Consider the following 20,361-nt stretch of genomic DNA (forward strand, 5'->3'; position numbering starts at 1 on the left):
TCAAAGATAACACATATTTTGTAAGGTATTACATTGTGTAATGCTTCAAAGTAATAGATTCATCCAGGCTTACCCTTTATATATTATCTAGAACTAGAAATTGCTGAGGTTACCACAGCTATGGTATGAACTACAGAATTATACCAATCGGAATTCCCAATTAGAACAAATGTGTTTCAAATTACGAAACCTGACTGTGTATAAGAATATTAACAAGATAAATAGACAATAAGTACTTCCAAATATCTAAATTTAGCTTCCATCTGTAATCCCAAAACACCTTGACAAGTCCTCCAAAAACACCCCTTTTTCACCCCCCTTTCCCCTGGTTCTAGCATCCTTTAGGTTTAAGTTGTTTATCCGTATAATAATATCCAGTGTTGTTTACTACCTAATATACTCTTTCCCTAGGAATAGGGGCTTTTTAAACTTATTTTTAACAGTTTGGATGTTATGTTTTTATATGTATTCCGTAGAGGACTTTAACTAGTTGCCGACACAGGACGAGAATACTCGTCCTGAGCGGCTGGTGCTTCGCGCAATAGGACGAGCATTCTCGTCCTGTGTGCGTGCGCGATCAGGAGCGGGGCAGGGTTGTCCGACCATACTGAGGTATGTCCTAACAACTGCCTGTGTACAATCAGTACACAGGCTAATGTACTGGCATATAGATATATGCCTGTACATTACAGTTAAAAAAAGAAAAATGAAAAATCCCTCTATGGGACTAAAAAAAAAAAATTCTATTAATTTTAATTTTTTTTAATGTTAGATATAAAAAAAACTGTCCTGTCCTCAAGGCTAAAATTGTCCGTGTCCTTAAGGGGTTAACACCCTGCTAATCACTGGTCTCATTGATCTCATTCTTATTTTCCTTTCACCTTGTTTGATTCTCCGCTCTCATCTCTACAACCTTCTTATGTTGTCTCTCTCTCATTCCTTTCTTGCCTTTCTTGCCTCCTCGCGAGTCCAACGGGATGAAGTTCCTGTGGGAGGAAGTGAGTGATGTCACAGCGTGATCTCGTGAGGACACGCTGTGTGTCTGTGCACTGCCAGAAGCTGGGTGGTAACGAAGAGAAGTGGATGATGCTGATTCGTCAGCATCATACACTCCCATTCACAACGCCCAGCTAGTAAAACAAGTAAACACACCCAGATGTAACGAACACAATACACGCCCAGTTGGAAATAAGATTAAAAACGCCCAGTTGTCCATAAGAAAGGCTCATAACTTGGCCAAAAATGCTTGTTTTTGAAAAAGAAAAACGTTACTGTTATCTACATTGCAGCGCCGATCAGCTACAATAGGAGATAGGGGTTTGAAAATCTGGTGACAGAGCCTCTTTCACTCCAGTCCTAGTATATTTAATTCGGCTTACACTGATTGTAGCATTTGGACTTTCCATTTTTTATATGTACTGCATCTGATTGACTATAGACTTTGGGGTTAATCCTTCATCGTAGGTATGTTTAAGTTTTCATGTATTTTTATATATTTATACGTAACGATAAAGTTTTTATTGAATCTATAATTTGTGATGGTTGCTGTCATTTAGTAGCAGGAATTTCAAATTTAGACTGCACCTGTTTTCCTTTTGTAGCTAGTACAAGCCCCTTTCTCGTAGGTGGTATGTCCTCTTGTCTAATTGTTAAAAATGCTGCCCAGCCATTTCTCCTAGATGTTTCTGGGAAACCCATTTATGGCCGCCATTACAGCATTCATAGATTCTTACTCTCTTGAAGTTATCATCTGCAGTACTACGTAGCACTACATCTACGGTCTTTTTATGTTTGGGGTCTAGGAAAGCTGGGTGACAGTTCCTTTTTAAATCTCTAATGGTGGACACATTTGTTTTGACATTAAACTTGATAACTAGACAAGAGGACAACTCTTATTTTGTTTCTGGTAGAAAAAATAATGAACACATACGCTTTAAATCACATTGACTGTCAACCATATTGATTTTAATTGTCAGTTTTAGTTGGGTTTTTACCATGCTTGATGTCAGTAAGTCAGAAAAATAGTTGTATGTCATGTGTCTAGGCATATCTGTCACAACACTAAAGTTCAGACACATTCTTGAACATTAGATGATCAATTAATACATCAAAAATGGAACATAGGGCATGAATTAGCATACTTCAAAAACAAACTCGATCTGAATTCATAGGAATAGAATAACAAAATATAAAACCGCTGAACGCACTGAGCAAATATATATGCCTTGTCCTCAAACTAACCCCTTGATGATCAGCACTATAATAATGTGTCACTGGCAGGAGCCCACAAAGGCCCAGCGATGCACTATTGCAGTGCTCGGATTGCAGGACACGGTCACTGGGCACATGGATCAGCAGTAGGACCATGGCTGTAATACACAGCCACAGTTCTCATACAACTGTCAGGATCAGAGATAACTGTGATCCCAGCAGTTTAACTCCTAAGATGCGGCGGTCAATAGTGGCCACAGCCTCTAAAGTGCTTAACAGAGGGTGGGGCTCCCTCTGTCAGCCCATCGGGGCCCTGCGATTAGATAGCGGAGCACCGATTGGCTAACATGGTACCTAACATAGGCCCCTAGGTCTGCCAACGGTATCTACCTATTGGGCCATGCCAGAGGCAATAATGCTTTGAAATGCTATGTGTTCCAAAGTATTACATAAATTATTAAATGATCGCGGTTTGAATCACTTAGTGGGATAAAAAAAATAAATGTAAAAGTTACGCCGAAGTTTTATAAAAAGAAAAAAATAGTAACCCTCCAAAAAAGAAATAAATACATTTTTGAATTAGAAAATATTTATTTTTAAAGTAGTTTACCATAAAAAATACATGTTTTAATGTAATGACTTAGAACAAATGAATAGAACAAAGATTATTTACTGTATTAATTATACTTCATGGGGCTAGGAGCCCGGCTCCCTGAACTGTGTTCGGTCCGGGAAATGTGGCCGACATGCGGTCCGTATATCACGGACTGAACACGGTCGGATGCATGAGGCCGTTTTACCGCTACATTAACTAATTGCAACTTCATGCAAAAATAAATGACATGCAATTACTTAAGCATCCATCCCTACTGAAACACCAAAGAACATGAGGGGAACCAGGGTGTGAGAGTCCCCCTTTTTCTCTGCAAGATTTCGGCATGCATGAAAATTAGTTTTTGCAGATGAATATTTGCTTTCTGGTTTTTTTACTTTCTCATTCGTTTCATGATTTAGTGTCCCTTTAAGGACATCTGGGTATACAACATAAATGAAAACAAAATGAATATAAAATATTGAATCAAAGAAAAGTAAATTCATAGACTAGTAACACTACTTATGGAAGAGCTAAAATATTTTTATTATCGTGCTCCTTTAAAAATAAATGTAAATAAAGGGGAACCAGGTGTTAAATGAGTCAATAAGGGTGGATTAGTCCTTGATGAATAACCAAATGAACATCAATTGTACTGTCCAATAATCAAACATGGTTTCAGTTGAAGCACTTCAGAAAACAATAGAAGTCCTCCTAATTAACACAAAGCCTGTCTGTTCATTAGATGCAATAGACAGATGGTAGTTAGTCCACTATGAATGAACAATACTCAGTAAGTAAACAGAGAATTCACAAAATATTCCCTAAATTCAAATAAAAAAGGTTTCATGAATAGTATTTCAGCAAATATAGCAATAATGATATCTCTATAGTCCAAAGAGATAAACTAATAGTGGGGGAAATATATTAAGACCGGAGTTTCACACGCCAATCTTAAACGTCAGCTGAAAAAGCGCCAAATATATTAAAAAGTGCACACCTTTTAAAATATTTGGTGCATCTTTGGCTGTCCATGTGACAGAAATGCAAATCTACTCCTGCTATGATACTATGAGAAGGTGTAGATTTGCAACATAAGATGTGCCACTCTCTGGCATTAATCATGATAAATCTGTCTTTCTAGCTAGGCACCCCCTTTTCGGCTAAAGCCACCCTCCCTTTTGCACCAATTTTGGAAATTGATGGAAAAAATTTAGCGGAATTACAGTGCCTGCCAAAATTTGCTAATATTTTATGCCGGAAAACGGACAAACTTTTTGATAAATTTATCCCACTGCGCTTTACAGAAACAGACAAATGCTGGTGTTTTTACAAAACAAACATCAATAAGCAGGAATAGAAAACTTGTTTAGGGCCTGTTCAAACCCGCGTTCGGTTTCCGTTAATGGGTTCCCTCAGACCTTTCTGTTGGAGGAAAGGCAAATGGAAACCCATAGCTTCCATTTGCATTATAATTGATTTCAACGGTAATGCTTCCATTGTATATGGTTTTGTTTGTCCCCGTTCAGTAGAGTTTCTGTTTTTTTGTTTGTTCTAGCCCATAAACGGAAGCCCGGCGCAGATGTGAACGAGGCCTAAGGTGAAAAGTGCATGTCAGTAATGAACAAAAGCATGCAATAGGGAGCATGGTATACATAGAATTAAAGTTGCATTATAATGTCTGGATACTGGTAGATCCCGTCCTTTGAGCCACAACATGAAGCACCGTAGCTCGCGCATGCGCAGACAGGCTGGAACGCTAGTTCCGATCTCGCACATGCGCAATGGTGACTTTTTCACCGCTTGCGTTCTACCGGCTGTCTTTCCGGTCTTAGTGCCATCTTTGAGCATGCGCAGTAGACGCGCACAAACGCTGCTTCCTCGAGGTGTGTAATACCGGTGATGTATGACCTCCTGTGTTATTTTCGTACAGCTATATCTTTTAGATTGGCCTCTGCTGCTTTCTGTGATTAGCCTAATTGCCAATTGATATATGGAAGTATTATTGAATTAATGCACTATGAATAACTGCTCTGTAATATGGGTTGAAATTCATGTTTTACACTCTATTTTTGTAAACTGTACATCAATTAGTTTTATGTTAATTACTAGGTGTACCTTCTATTTATACTTGACAATGTGTGTAGTGTGGTACAGCTTGAGAAAGGTTCTGTGACTAACTGAAACATCGCTGCTCACTTGAGGTGAATAAATCCACCCTTTTTTCATCTATCTGGAAGTCCTGGTGCCGTTACTTTGTTCTATGGTTTCTGTGTATTTAAGTTGGGGAACAGATTCATCCTCTGGTAACGTGCACATTGCCTAACATATAGCTGTGTGGAGTGCTGTGCTCATCTACAATTGGACTGCATATATATATATATATATATATATATATATATATACATACATACATACATATGTATATATATACACACACAGTTAGGTCCAGAATTATTTGGACAGTGACCCAATCTTCATGATTTGGGCTCTGCATGCCAACACAAATTGGATTTGAAATGAAACAAGTGAGATGCAATTGAAGTGTAGACTTTCAGGTTTAATTCAAGGGGTTGAACAAAAATATCCTGTTAAACATTTAGGAATTGCAACCATTTTTCTACACAGCCTTCTCATTTCAGGGGCTCAAAAGTAATTGGAAAAATGAACATTACCATAAATAAAAAATTTTTTTTAATACTTTGTAGAGAATTCTTTGCAGGCAATGACCGTCTGAAGACTGGAACCCATGGACATCACCAAACGCTTGGTTTCCTCCTTTGTTATTGCTTTGCCAGGCCTTTACTGAAGCGGTCTTCAGTTGTTGCTTGTTTGTGGGTCTTTCTGCCTTTGTCTTACGCAAGTGAAATACATGCCCGATCGGGTTTAGATCTGGTGATTGACTTGACCATTGCAGAATATTCCACTTCTTTGCCTTAAAAAACTCCTGGATTTCTTTCGCAGTATGTTTTGGGTCATTGTTCATCTGCACTGTGTAGCGACGTCCAATTAACATTGCTGCATTTGGTTGAATCTGAGCGGAAAGTAAATCCCTGAACACTTCAGAATTCATCCGGCTGCTTCTGTCTTCAGTCACATCATCAATAAACACTAGTGACCAGTGCCTTTGGCAGCCATGTATGGCCATGTCATCACACTACCTCCACCATGTTTTACAGAGGATGTGGTGTGCTTTGTATCATGAGCTGTTCCAAGATTTCTCCATACTTTCTTCCTCCCATCATTCTCTTACAGGTTGATCTTAGTTTAATCTGTCTAAAGAATGCTGTTCTAGAACTGGGCTGGCTTCTTTACATGTTGTTAGGCAAAGTCTAATGTGGCCTTTCTATTTTTGAGGCTGATTAATGGTTTGCACCTTATGGTCAACACTCTGTATTTCATCTTATGAAGTCTTCTCTTTATGATATTCTTAGATACTGATACACCTGCTTCCAGGAGAATGTTCTTCACTTGGGTAGATGTTATGAAGGTTTTTCTTCACCATGGAAAGGATTCTGCGATCATCCACCACTGTTGTCTTCTGTGGACGTCCAGGCCATTTGGAGTTCACGAGATCACCAGTGCACTCTTTTTTTTTTCTCAAGAATCTACCAAACTGTTGATTTGTTCACTCCTAACATTTGTGCTCTCTCTCTGATGTATTTCTTCATTTTTTTCAGCCTAACGATGGTCTGTTTCACTTGCATTGAGAGCTCCTTGGACCTCATGTTGTGGGTTTACAGCAACAGCTTCCAAATGCAAATGCCACACCTGGAATCAACTCCAGACGTTTTACCTGCTTAATTGATGATGGATTAATGAGGGAATAGCCCATGCAGCCCATTAAATAGCTTTTGAGATAAATGCCCAATTACCTTTGGTCCCTTGAAAAAGAGGCAGCTACATATTGAAAGAGCTGTAATTCCTAAACCCTTCCTCAAATTTGGATGTGAATAGCCTCAAATTAAATCTGAGAGTCTGCACTTTAAGCCCATATTAATTATATAACTGCATACTCAATATGTTTTGCTGAACAGCTAAAATGCCAAAACTTGTGTCACTGTCCAAATAATTCTCGACCTATGTGTATGTATGTATATATATATATATATATATATATATATATATATACACATATACATACATGCATACACATACAGTAAGGATTTGGGGGAGAGGCTTTTAAAGCACGCTGCAAGAATAAGTCCAGCCTCTAAACCAGGAAGTAAAATGGCAGTTCAGCATCATATCATGGTTTGGTAAGTGAGAAAAAATACAGGTTTTTAATAAAATAGATTACATATACTGCTGTATTAAGGTGCCTACAGGTGTTTGGTGTTTTTTAAATGCCCTTTAAAGAATATAGTGAATTATTTAAAAGGCTACACATGTAAAGAGCAATTCTTTGCATAGAAAAGTCGTAATTTGTGCAAAAACAATTTTTACACCCTTTGCGCCATTTTTTCAATAAAGTAGGCATGGCTTATCTGGAGGGGCTTGGCCACCAAAGCTTGACAAATGTATTATAATTTACGCCAGACACTGGCGTAAATTATAGCGGAAATCTACACCAGTTTATGGCGTACAGACAGCCAGAGATGTGCCTAATTTATTAAGAGGCGTATGCTCTTTATATGAAGACTGGTGAATGAAATGTGTTTTAGTTTGTGGCGTTTTTGGGGTCAGCGGTGTTTAATTCAAAACACAGCATGCTCTGAGGTTTTTTTTTCTGCAATTTTTTTCATAGGCTTTTCCATAGGACTTAAAAAAAATGAATGTTAGAAATGTTTCAAAATAAAAAAAGCTGTTAAAAAACGCATTATAAAAATTTTGAAATATAAAAAGTTAACACTGTGTGTGAAGGAGGGCTTATGATGTTTTTATTAGGGGTTCCGACATATTTTGAAGACCAGAATAGCACAATCTGCAGCGTTTTTTCTTGTCTTCGGTCTCCTCTTCAGTGGGGCGGAGGGATTCCTGCTGGTGTGCAGGCTGTACCATAATCTTTAACGCTTTTTTCTGCTTGTCAGAGGAGCAGATGGCCATCTTCAGCTTCTTCTCTGCTTGTCAGAGGAGATATTGTCGCATGCGCAATGACATTCTCCTCCTCCGACAAGCAGAGAAGACGCCTAAAGGCGCTAAAGATTATCAGCAGGAAACCTTCTGCACCGCCAAACATGAGACAGAGAAGTGAAGCGGCGAATACTTTGGCCACCTCTGAACAGTTAGGCTGACGTACAATAGAAGGGAGCACTGAAACACTAGGTGGCGCTATAATAAATTTATAAATGTAATATCTCGTTACAAAATGTTTTTGAGTGTCAATACAAAACATGGTTTATTTTAATAAACATAATAATAATGGGACAACCCCTTTTAAAACAATAAAAAGGTAAATTTAATTTAGGAAGGACATTACTTACAGAAAGTTTACATTCTTCATTAGCCTATTAAAATTTGGTAACATCCCGTTATATTTTTTGCACCTTGCATCCTCTCTAAAGCATTACATTGAATGAATTGCCCCAGCAGCATGTCAACGTTAAAACCTTTTATTATCAATAAATTACTGCCATAGAGTTATGGCTAAACCGGAATTAAGGAGCCTGTATACATGAGGAGTTATTACTCCTGTCATAGCACACTCTTAATTCTTAAGGCAAAAATAATCCTTTTCACCTGCTGGAGGATTTCAATGTTATCTTTTTATACAACCACATTTTAAAGACACTGACAATAGAAGTCTTATAATATGGATCACAAACCACACTAGAAAACTGCAGAGACCCTGGAAAACGCCAGGTAGATATCAGATTACTAATATATATACTGTATATAATTATTTTTTTTGCCAGAAAGAGGCCATTTCCTTACTGTATTAAGGCAAGATGGAAGTCTTCACTTGCAAAAATAAAATTTAAACCATTAAACAAATTGTAAAATAAAAAAGAAATACAAGCATCCTAAAATATGGAAGGAAATGCCATATGGTGAAGAGTTGATAAAAACTCATTGCTATAATAAAAGTAAAGGTGGCTTTCACAATGTATCAGCTGAAAGTCTATAAACCCCAGTATAGAATTTTTTCCTAAAAAGTATCTGTCGGTTTTTTCCTTGGACGCTGTTCATTATAAAGTCAAATTAAGGATGGAACGACGTCTGAGATGATTTATGCTGATTTCAAGGTTTGTCTTACAAAAAAAAGCAATATGGAAAAATGTCTTTGGATTTCAACAATAATTAGGTTCTTATTGTCCAGCACAATCTATACATAAATATGACATAAGGAAGGTAGATATAACTGTAACAATATACAAAGGATGACCTCATATGCAGTCACTCTAGTTTCCTGCCCAGTATCAGATGAAATACATAGACTAATAAATAAAGATATATGTGCAATCAGAGAGCTGAAAGCTTAAAGGAAAGCACTGTCCAGACTCCAATGACAGAACACAACCCAGAGGACAACAGAGAGCCAGAGCAGTAAGAGAAAAAAAACAGTGTATGAAGGAACTGAAATGCAGAGGGATCCCTTAAAGGCTACGTACACCTTTGCACAGTTTTTATTATTATTATTATTATTATTATTACACTGTATGTTTTTTGCAAAATAAAACATTTCTATTTGGTCTTGATTAAAAACAGTCTACGGTTTGTCTTCTGTACTCTGCAGTGTATTTCAGTGCATGGCCAGCTGCAGTATTTTGTTCTGTCTCTGATCCGTCAGTCTGCTCCCTGGCGGCAAACTCAGCAGCTCCTCCATTGTAGACTCATGTACCAGCATTTACTATGACATCTGCACATGTGTTAGGTCCTACTCATTGGTGTGTGCTGTGCAGATGAGAACAGTTCACCTTCAATATTCCTGAAGCAAATTTCTCCTTTATACTGAGAACTAAAGTTCATGCCCAGTGATCTCTTCCAACCACAGATAGCTGGGCATGCACCGTACAACATATCCCCTGTGTTAGCAGAGAGCTGTTGTGAGAAGATCGTGAGCAGAAGCTCAGAGGGGGAGGTGGAAATGGGAAATATATAGACACTCTGTGTAACTGTTTGGGCGTGGTTATGCTAAACAGCCTCAGAAGCAGCAGTGGGGCAGGGGGATAGCAGAGAGAAGGCTGTGCTCGTGCATGAGAAATCCACACAGCCAGAGAAGAGAACATGAGACCAGTGCTGGGGAACACCCCGAAATAAGACGTTTGAATGGAGAAAAGGTTGCAAACTGGTTACGACAGCTGCTGAAGCCATAAAAAGGAAAGCTGAGAGAGTTGCTGCTGACAACCATAATTTTTTATGCTGCATAAAAGAGCAGATCAGCTAATGAATGAGTGTTTGATCGTTCATCGAAAGATAATTGCCTTTATTACACAGGGCAATGATCAGGAATGAGCGTTCACATGAACGCTCGTTTTCCCTATCATTGGCCCGTGTAATAGGACCTTCACTCATATGACAAACATCGTAACTAAGATCTGTTTAATAACTGGCAAACGATAAGACGGGCAAGACTAAGAATAAAGAACAGAAGCCTTGTGTAAAAAAGCAAATCCCATTTGGAAGATTTTATTCTGAGCAAAACATTAATTTAAGCAGGAACACCTTAACCTTAGGCTGCATCCAGTTAAAAGCTTTTTAACTCAATTATGTCACACACACAGAAGAAAAGTGCATGTAAAATCCATTAGGTCGTTGATACTTATGGTGATATGTGAGCTGTTCACGCACTCAGCAATGCCAAATACCTTTGTGAAATAAGTTTTCAGTGCTGCTCATCTTGGCAGAGCCTTAGGGTGTGCATTCACTTGGCAGGCTTCCTTGTCATTTTAGCTCAAGCAGAAAGTCAATGCAACACATATGTTGTGGCAGTTCTCATTTGAAAAAAATAAATGCATTTGTCACGTTGTGGTAATCTAATCTCATCCTGTATTATGTTCATGCATTCAGCAGCCATAAAATCTTCTACTATTTTCTATGGAAGTGCACTGAAATTATGAAAATGTATTGCTCCCATTTACTACTTCTGCAGTAGCATGTTATCTCTTATATTAATAGTTCCCAACTAGTGACTTGGTAAATTGAAGCAGCTAGAGACCCTCAGCTGTGCAGCTCAGCATAGGAGCCCTGAGTTATGACCATTAGCACTGGTTACAACATGACCGCCACAGTGACCATATTGTAGGCATGATTTAACCCTTAAACAGTGACAGTTTGGTATAATACTAGTGTCAAATTTCAAACAAATATTTCTGTACAAATATTTTCAATTTTAATATTCTTATTTCTCCATGTTTAATGTCACTTTATTTTTTTGTTAAATGTGTTCACGAGATACAAAAGGTTTTGGACCTCTGTCTTAAATAATATCAAACTACATCGAAATCCCCCTATCTGTTCCATTATAAAAAAATAATTCAGAATTTCTCTTGATCTATACAATGCATATTAATATAAAAGAGTTGTCAGAAATAAAAGTTAACTAACCTTTCATAGTTGACTAGATAGGGGAGGTCTTTAGACTTTACATATAACTTGTTTGACATGTGACATTTGCTTTCAGTTGCCACAATTCAGAGATATCATCAAAACTGCGTAACCTCATGTAATCTTCCAGAGCCATTTAGGCATCAGTGTTATAACTGACAGTTCCTTTCTTCTTTATGTGTGAAAAGGTGAAGAAAAAGGCAGCGAAGCAGTGGGAAATTATATCTTAATTATAATTTGTAGTTATGGATGAAGAGTATAAACTGTCAAATATAGCTACTTACAATCTGTGAAAAAAGCTTAACTTTAATGATTTGAATTTATCTTAATGCATAATGTAGACAACACATGACACAACGGTAAAATATAAGCAACACTTAGTGAGAAACATTGTACCAAAAAAAGAACATTAAAGGTGTTCTCAAGATTGGTGTGGTTCCCAGAGGTCAGAACGCCACTGATAAGACATGCATGCCTTTCATTAGAATACCACTCTGCCGAAGCTCCACACTGGGTCATAGTGCGCACTGCTGACCCTCAGTTTTCTTAAAGGGCAAGCACCTGCCAACAATTCAAATTCTCTGCTGTTTCTGTATAAAAGCCCTTCTCCCTCTGGATTCATTGCCAGAGCAATTTGATTCTCCCAGTGTCCTCTGTTCCTGCTAATTATTTATTAAACTCTTGTGCACCGACCTTTGCCTGCTTTTGACCATTCGTGCCTGACACTTGCCCTGACCATTTGATACATTTACCATGACGAATCTTTGCTACCTGCCCTGACTATTTGCTAAATTAAGCATTACGAACCTCTGCAGCCTGCCCTGATCTTGTACTCACCGGCTACTTCGCACCTGTTACATCAGCTGCCACCAACGGAGACTACTCTATGGGTAGCGACCTGGGGTACCCTGCAGCGAAGTCCACATCCCTGTACAGAGGTTAAAGGGTGAAGACGAGGGGTTCCCTTAGACTCTGGTTCCCAGAGTAGCTCCAAGTCAAATCCCATGGTGACAAGGTGGGTTCACACTGCCTCCTGCTGGCCCAATTACAGTCAATTCCTCTGGGCCCTTGACAATCATTACAAAGCATTAGGCGAGATTCACACGACCGGGTCGTTCCCGAGCCCGAGTGCCGGCCGGTAAAATCAGCCATTCTGCCCGGCCGGTTTGCATAAAGTTTTGCATCCGTGCCGGGCCAGGCAGATCCGGACAGTGACATCAGCGGCAACTCCTGAAGGGGAATCCCCATGTGTTCGGGGATTCCGCTTCAGGAGTTTCCCCTGATGTCACTGCCCAGATATGGACAGAGACATCGAGCGCTCTGTCCAGGAGCGGAATCCCCGAAAACACGGGGATTCCGCTCCTTCAAGGAGCTTTAAGTGCGGCTAGCACGTAGCAGAGCGGGGAGATACCTCCCCGCTCTGCTATAGTGGCGTCGCTACAGTAGTAGCAGCCGCAGCAGCAGCTGCAGCTGCTAGCGGCGCCATCGAAGGTGTCGCCGGGCCAGGAAAACAAGCAGGGGACGGGAGCCAGCGCTCCCTTCCACCTGCTGTACACCCCGGCCCTGCCACACAGTGTACAGCGATGCCATTCGTCAGAATGGCATCAACTCCTCCTCCTCACATGCACTCTGCGCTGTGAGGAGGAGGAGATAGAGCGCAAGCGCCGGGAAACCCGGCCATCACTCGGAAAACATTCCGGTGATGGCCGTGTAATACCCGGCCCCATAGACTTCTATGGGAGCCGGGCGGCCGGGTACCCGGGCGAAGATAGAGCATGTCCTATTTTTTGACGGCCGGATTTCCCGGCCGTCAAAAAATCGGTCGTGTGAATAGCCCCATTAGGGGTCTATTATTCCTAATGCAGCCGGGTGCCGGCCGATTTATGAACGGCCGGCAGCCGGCCGGGAAACCCTGCCGTGTGAATGAGGCCTTACTGTCTGTCACTGTAAATCTGACAGGCAGTCTTTTAGGCCGTGGCTCTGGCAGTTAGAGTTATCTCCGATCCCAGCCATTGCAGCGGGAAACCGTCTGTCAAACACTTCTGTGCCTGTGCAATCACCATCACGTACATTCACGTCGGATGCGGGAAGAGGAGCCTTCCCATAATGTGAATGGATGTGAAAATGCATTAAGGGGTTTAATAAAGTTGTTGGTTTCTCATTCATTAATACCAGAAAGATCATGTTTCAGACTTCAAGACTTAAGTGTTCCAGTTCAGGGTTTCTTAACTCCATTCCTCAAATACTACCAATTGATCATGATTGGAGAGTTTCTAATAGGGATACATCTGTAGCAATAATTGATGCACTCACGATGGTTAAATTACTTGTGTAATATTAAGGAAATCCAGCCCAACATACAGGAGGACTAGAGTTGGAAAACACTGTTCTACATATTAGCTATAGTTCTAAAAAAAAATAAAAAATACTATAATTGGGTTTTCAGAGACTTAAAATGTATGGTATATCACAAGGGTAGATTTAGTAAAAGGCAAATTAAAGGCATTTCTAAACCAAAGTGGCAGGGTCCCTACTGATCTTTAGAACAGTGCTGTGGCACCTTCACAGTGTTTCACTGCACATAGACGCTCCCGAGGTCTCACTAGGGGGTTGCTTTGAAGACACAAATGTGGAAAACTGGACATGAGAAACCTCTACTTCTAAATCACTTCTTTTAAAACAAAATATTTAGATCAAAATTTCAGTTATTTCACAATTTCTTCATAGAGTTGTGCTTCCGGGTGCTAATTTTAAGAAAAAAAGTAGTTCTTCTTATTGTATTTTTACTATATATATAACATTTTTCAAGTTCGCACCAGACTGGAGTGATCACTACTCACAATTCAGGGATGCAAATGTCTATTCTAGGTCTGGGCACTCGGAGAACAGTTTTGTTTTGCAATAAAAAACAGATTTGGAGGCTTCTGTGCTTCCACGATTGAGGCTCCTAAATGGCAGCTAGTCATTATTGGGGCTCCCAAAAGGCAGTATGCCGGTTGCTGACTAAAACGTCGAAATTAATAGTTAATTTAGAATACTAGACCATCTAGATTTTTTGACTATTTGGTGCTAGTCTGAAGGAACTTTATTACTGAAATTGAAGAGGAGAAACTAAGGACAGCACATCCACAATATTAATCAGTAAACATGAACATGAGGTTCTTTGTTAACATTTTGATCAAATTGTATAAGCCCACTTGCCACTTCATGGCGACCTCCTTTAAGTGGATCCCTACTCTATTGGTTGCAGCACTGCATGGCGGTGCCCACCACGACAGTAATGCACCCGCAGAGGGAGCAACCCACAGGCCCAGAAGCACCCCTGCAGCCAGGCCAAGCCAACCTGGCCTCTTGGCCATGTCCCTCCACAAGTGCAGCACCACAACAAGTGAAAAGATGGAATGAACTCACCTTTAGATGCGCCCCCAGTGGCCAACAGAGAGCACAAGAGCAGAAAAACGATAGGAATTTTATTGTTTTATAGTTTGTCATTCACTGTACATTATGTAGAAAGCAGCATACGTAAAAGAACTGTAAAACCTTAGATCATGTGCTGCAGTCATCCATTGGGACAGAAATTAAAATGGACTTGGATAGGAGACATCAATGACTGAAGCTGCCACTATTGGAGGTATAATTACTACTTTTCGACTTCATACTATCTACTCTGCGTTCCAAATTATTATGCAAATATTATTTTTCGCTGATTTTCCTAAATAGTCGATGCAAATGACAGTCAGTATAATCTTCAAGCCATCAACCGTTGGAGTATAATGTGAATTTTATTGAACAAATCTCCTAATGATAACAGATTTGTTTTTAGAAGCAAAAAACTCAAAATGAAAACTCACTGTTTCAAATTATTATGCACAACAGAGATCAAAACATTTTAAAGGTTGTAAAGAGAACTAAAATGGTAATTTGTTGAATTTGCTGCATCAGGACGTCATATTTACAGAAAGCAAAAGCTCTTCCAATAAAAAAAAAACAGGCCAAGTTACATGTTCACAATTCTTGCATCCATTGAATTTGTGAGTATTTGGATAGTTTCTGCTTGAATATCTTTGCAGGATGTCAGAATATCCTCCCAGAGCTTCTGTCTTGATGTGAACTGCCTCCCACCCTCATAGATATTTTGCTTGAGGATGCTCCAAAGGTTCTCAATAGGGTTGAGGTCAGGGGAACATGGGGGCCACACCATGAGTTTCTCTCCTTTTATGCCCATAGCAGCCAATGACACAGAGGTATTCTTTGCAGCATGAGATGGTGCATTGTCATGCATGAAGATAATTTTGCTATGGAAGGCACGGTTCTTCTTTTTGTACCACGGAAGAAAGGGGTCAGTCATAAACTCTACGTACTTTGCAGAGGTCATTTTCACACCGTCAGGGACCCTAAAGGGGATTACCAGCTCTCTCCCACATGATTCCAGCCCAAAACATGACTCTACCATATCCTACTGATATCGCAGCCTTGTTGGAACATGGTGGCCATTCACCAACCATCCACTACTCCATCCATCTGGACCATCCAGGGTTGCACGGCACTCATCAGTAAACAACACGGTTTGAAAATTAGTCTTCATGTATTTCTAAGCCCACTGCAACCGTTTCTGCTTGTAAGCATTGTTTAGGGGTGGCCGAATAATAGCTTTATGCACACTTGCAAACCTCTGGAGGATCCTACACCTTGAGGTTCGCGGGATTTCAGAGGCACCAAATACCTGTTTGCTGCTTTGCAATGGCATTTTAGCAGCTGCTCTCCGAATCCTATTAATTTGTCTGGCAGAAACCTTCCTCATTATGCCTTTATCTGAACGAACCCGTCTGTGCTCTGAATCAGCCAAAGATCTTTTCACAGTACGATGAGAACACCTAAGTTGTGTGTGTGTGTGTGTATAATACAGTGGGGAGGAAGGATTTGACTGTATGGCCTCATGCACACTTCCGTCGGCCGTTGTAATGACGGTTCCGTGAATCACGGACCGCACACAGATGGCTTCCGTGTGCAGTCCGTTGTTTCACGGACCAAATCAATGCAAAGGCCGAGACTGTTCCATCAAAAACGGGCAGGAGTAGGACCTGCCCTATGTTTGAGGGAACGGCGTCAAGGTTCCGTTAAAACAACGGAAGTGTGCATAGACCCATTGAAATGAATGTGTCAGGGTGCTATCAGTTCAAACAACGGATAGCACCCTGATGAAAAAAGTGAAGTGGGCAAGAGGCCGAAGGCCTCAAGCACACATCCGTTGCCATTTAGACGGCTGCATATCACGGATCCGCGAAACAAGGGCCGCACATATAATTATACTGCTTGTAAAATTTACAAATGGCTACATTAAAATATAAGTGAAAAAAAAAGTTACACCTCATTGATTGGTTGAGAAAGCAAACATGGTGAGTGGGAAGGAGATGTCGGGAAAGAGTTTGGGGGGGGGGGGTGCCAAGCTGAATCTTTCCCGGGTGCAGGAGAACCTAGCTACGCCTCTGGATATGGGTTGTTTTTTTTAGCTACTAGCCCGGGCAAATAGCTTTAAAGGGAATGTGTCAACAAAAAAAGACTTTTTGTTTAAAATCAAGTTTTTATGTTAAACATATTTAAGAATTTTAGGTGATTTTTTTTTTTTTTTTTTGTCATTATCTACATTAAAACATTTCCTAAAATCTTGCAGTTTTGACTCTGGCCACTGGCCTCACAATATAATAAACCTTCCTCCTGTTTTGTAGAAATCACTTCTCAGCAGTCATCTCATTACCATCATATGGCAGCATTACACTGAAATGTAACACCCATTTATATAGATAACACAGGACCCACCATTGACAATAGGTGATGGACACAACTCCCCAGGTGCCTAGGGTCCATAAAGCTGCTGCAAAGAATATCTCTAAATGCTGTTAACAGCTGCTCAGGCAAGATGGCTGCCCCCCATAACCATGTACAGAAACAGAATTAAAAAAATGAAAACAGATCAGAAAAAAGATGCATATATGAACGTCACAAGTACAGCAGAGCCAAACATGCATGTTACTTGTTGAATGAGGGCTGATAGCTGAATAATTGTCCATCTGACAGCTATCTTGCTGAACTTCAGGGACCAAGGATGGGGGATTGTCCTGCTGTTCTATGCTTGCTGTGGGTCCCTAATACTTCACACAGAGTCACCAGGTAATGAAGTTACTGATCTACAACAAGCAGACAGGTCAGAAGATTCCACCATACTTATTCTAGATTCTTCATTTGTGAAGCTAACTAAAGGGGAACATAGCAAGGCTTACAAAGAGTCTGAGTTGTAAGCTGTCATATAGCTCTTGCAAGGCTAAATAGAAGTATTACAGGTCCAGATGACTCATAAACAAATAAAACTATATCCTACATATATCAGGTTTTAATCATTACCCGAAGGCAATCCCTATATTTATGTTAAGGCAGAGTATACCACATATTTATAAAGTGTGTAAATGAGGACTATACATATTCAAATGTTGGACAATTTCGAGCTAAAGTAAAAAAAAATCTTAAAGGGGTTGTCTCATGAAGACAAACCGTCTTTAAAATAAGACCGGCACAGTGATCAGCTGACTGTTGCGGGTATAGCTACTCTCACCCCCTGTAATTGCTAGGGGAAGCCTCATTTAGGAATACCAATGTAGCATCAGATGGTGGCCATTTCAACCAATGGCCGTCCATGTGATCCATGAACGCACCGGGAGCCCTGACGTCCATATACTCAAAAAAAGGCATCTAACGGGGTTCCCGTGCCGAGACAACTCATGTGAAAATAATAATGATACAGAGCATAAGACGGCGTAAATGTACCTTTAAGCGCCAGAAAGAATATTTCAATAAATGTTCACTTTAAATCGTAATTTATATTACAATTTTTATAGACCTGGATCTGATCTTATATTTTATGTGCAACATCTTCCTGGTTTTACCGTTAAGACTCATTTAGTAGTCATATAGAATATGTGACTCTAATTATATACATTTTGTTAACTATTTTCTATTTAGTTTGCATATTTATTTTTAACAATGCAACAAACTAATGAACAAACGGAGGGAGATGTGAGTAACAAAAGGTGGTCTTTGCCTAAAAATAGAGTAGAGAAGAAGGCTGGTTCCATGTATTTGTACCTAAGCAGCAATGTCATATAATAGGCATGTTGTTTCAGCCAACCAGACTAGAGCAGCTGTGAATACTGTATCTTGGCACTCCGAAGCTATTGGCTCGTCTCTAGGGAGTGGAGGGTGTTCAGTTATTAATGATCGCTGAGCAGGCAGCACCATGTCAGTGTGACAACTGATCGGGTGAATGATGCAGCACTAACCACTAGCACCAGCACCACAGAAAGGAGGAGAAGGGGTCGAGTCTACACAAGCAGCATCTCTGTATTGGATTGTCAGCATCAGCCACAGAGAAACAAAGCACTGGCAGCTATGAAGGATCTTAGGCGAGCAGCTCTGTTCATGTTGTAGGATATGTGCATGTTCACACCACTAGAAATACCCCAGATTTAAGCCCAGGTTTCGGCGTGCATGTACTGCAGTCAAAGCTGAGGAATATAAAGACGACTCAAAGTGTTGTTGGCGGTAAGTTACAAATGACTATTGTTCAGTGTTGATTCCTGTAATGCATTTTACACGTTGATTGTTTGCGAAGAATCACACATGTAAGGAAATAATCAAGTATATAGTCCATGTATTTACACAAAGATGTGTCTCATTTTCATACTCAAGTCCTGAAGGTGAACAATTGTAATTCATTCCTCATTTCGGGTCTGGAAGCATGAGAACAATGTAGGAGACAGCCTGTTTAGCCATTTTTAGTGTTTTCAAGAACGTAAAAGCTGAGATCCCAGTGCCTGAATGAGCATATCACACACAGAGCTATTGGATTTCTGCCAGGCTACATCTCAGGGATTGTGGTAAATGACTTCCCTTAAAACATATCCTCTTGCCAGTCTGAAGACAGTGTGAATAGCTGGTTTGCTAATGCAGCTCTGGCTGACGCATGTTAAACGAGGGAAAAAAAAAAAAGATTTATATTACCCAAAGCATTCCTAATCTTCCTAAGCAGTTATCAGGCTCATGGCGAGGCATCTACTCAGAATTTTATTAATTTTTCATATTGATTGCTTTGTTGAGGTTGTCTGCCAGATAGTAGTAAGCCGACTTAAGAAGCTAAGCTACAAAGTGTTTTGTTGTTGAGCACACATTTTAAAATGATGCAGTGCATTCCCCTCCAGCACTTGAGAGGTTAACAAGACAAGAGAAAAGCCTCCAGTCGCAAGCACCTTTGGGAGAGGCGGCGTGCTTAGAGATACGCTTTATTTGAAAGGAAATTCACATATTAGTCTTTCACAGCGAGCACAAATTCCCAGACTAGGACATGTTTGTCTGCATAAATGACTAGATGTGGCCTTTAAGGGGTTAATGTAGCTTCTCTATGAGACAACGGGCATGAAATGAGAAAAAGTTTGTATTTATTTCCTGGTCTCTTATTTATTAAGGAATGTCTCCATGTTGACGTGCTTGTGAAGCCTTATTTCATATGGCACATAAAGTATGTATGATTCTTTTACTCCCTCCTGATATAAGCCAGATACAACCTGCTGCTGGACTCCGGGAGTCTGCCTCCATAACTGCCCATTAAGAGTCATTACTCCTAGCATAAGCTTGCTAAGTAATGTAATATATAAAAAGAAGTGTCACCCACGCACAGTCACCGTACTACAAATCCGTCAGCGCGCAGAGGCATACTGTGTGCATGGACAGCCCTCTAACAATGCAGCTGATGTTGGCAGCTAATAATATGCCAATGCGTGAAATTTCAAGCTAATCCCTTAATCATAAAGGGCTTTGCCGTGAGCGGCTACACAAACAAGCTTTGGGATGCCAGGAAGTGCAATCTCTGAATTATTAGTATTATTACTTAAAACATACAAATGTATCACTTCATTCCATCCCTGCTGCTTATTCCAAAGCTCCTGTACTGAATTCCACCATATCAATTTGCCATATTTTGACATTTCTACTTTTTGTGAACAAACGTCTTATATGTCAACGGC

At 40.1% G+C, this 20,361-nt stretch overlaps 2 protein-coding genes across 3 annotated transcripts in view; one reads left to right on the forward strand and one right to left on the reverse strand.

Annotated features, from left to right (window-relative positions):
• Positions 1–20,361, reverse strand: part of IMMP2L (inner mitochondrial membrane peptidase subunit 2) — a 1,017,993-nt gene that overhangs the window by 590,713 nt on the left and 406,919 nt on the right. The window lies entirely within an intron of this gene.
• LRRN3 (leucine rich repeat neuronal 3) overlaps positions 18,502–20,361 on the forward strand; it is a 48,172-nt gene continuing 46,312 nt past the window's right edge. Inside the window, exon 1 of the mRNA XM_075857078.1 lies at positions 18,502–18,883. The gene's annotated coding sequence lies outside the window, so the exon portion shown is untranslated. The remainder of the gene's footprint in view (positions 18,884–20,361) is intronic.

The sequence above is a fragment of the Rhinoderma darwinii genome, chromosome 3 (genome assembly GCF_050947455.1).
Source record: "Rhinoderma darwinii isolate aRhiDar2 chromosome 3, aRhiDar2.hap1, whole genome shotgun sequence".
Taxonomy (NCBI): domain Eukaryota; kingdom Metazoa; phylum Chordata; class Amphibia; order Anura; family Rhinodermatidae; genus Rhinoderma; species Rhinoderma darwinii.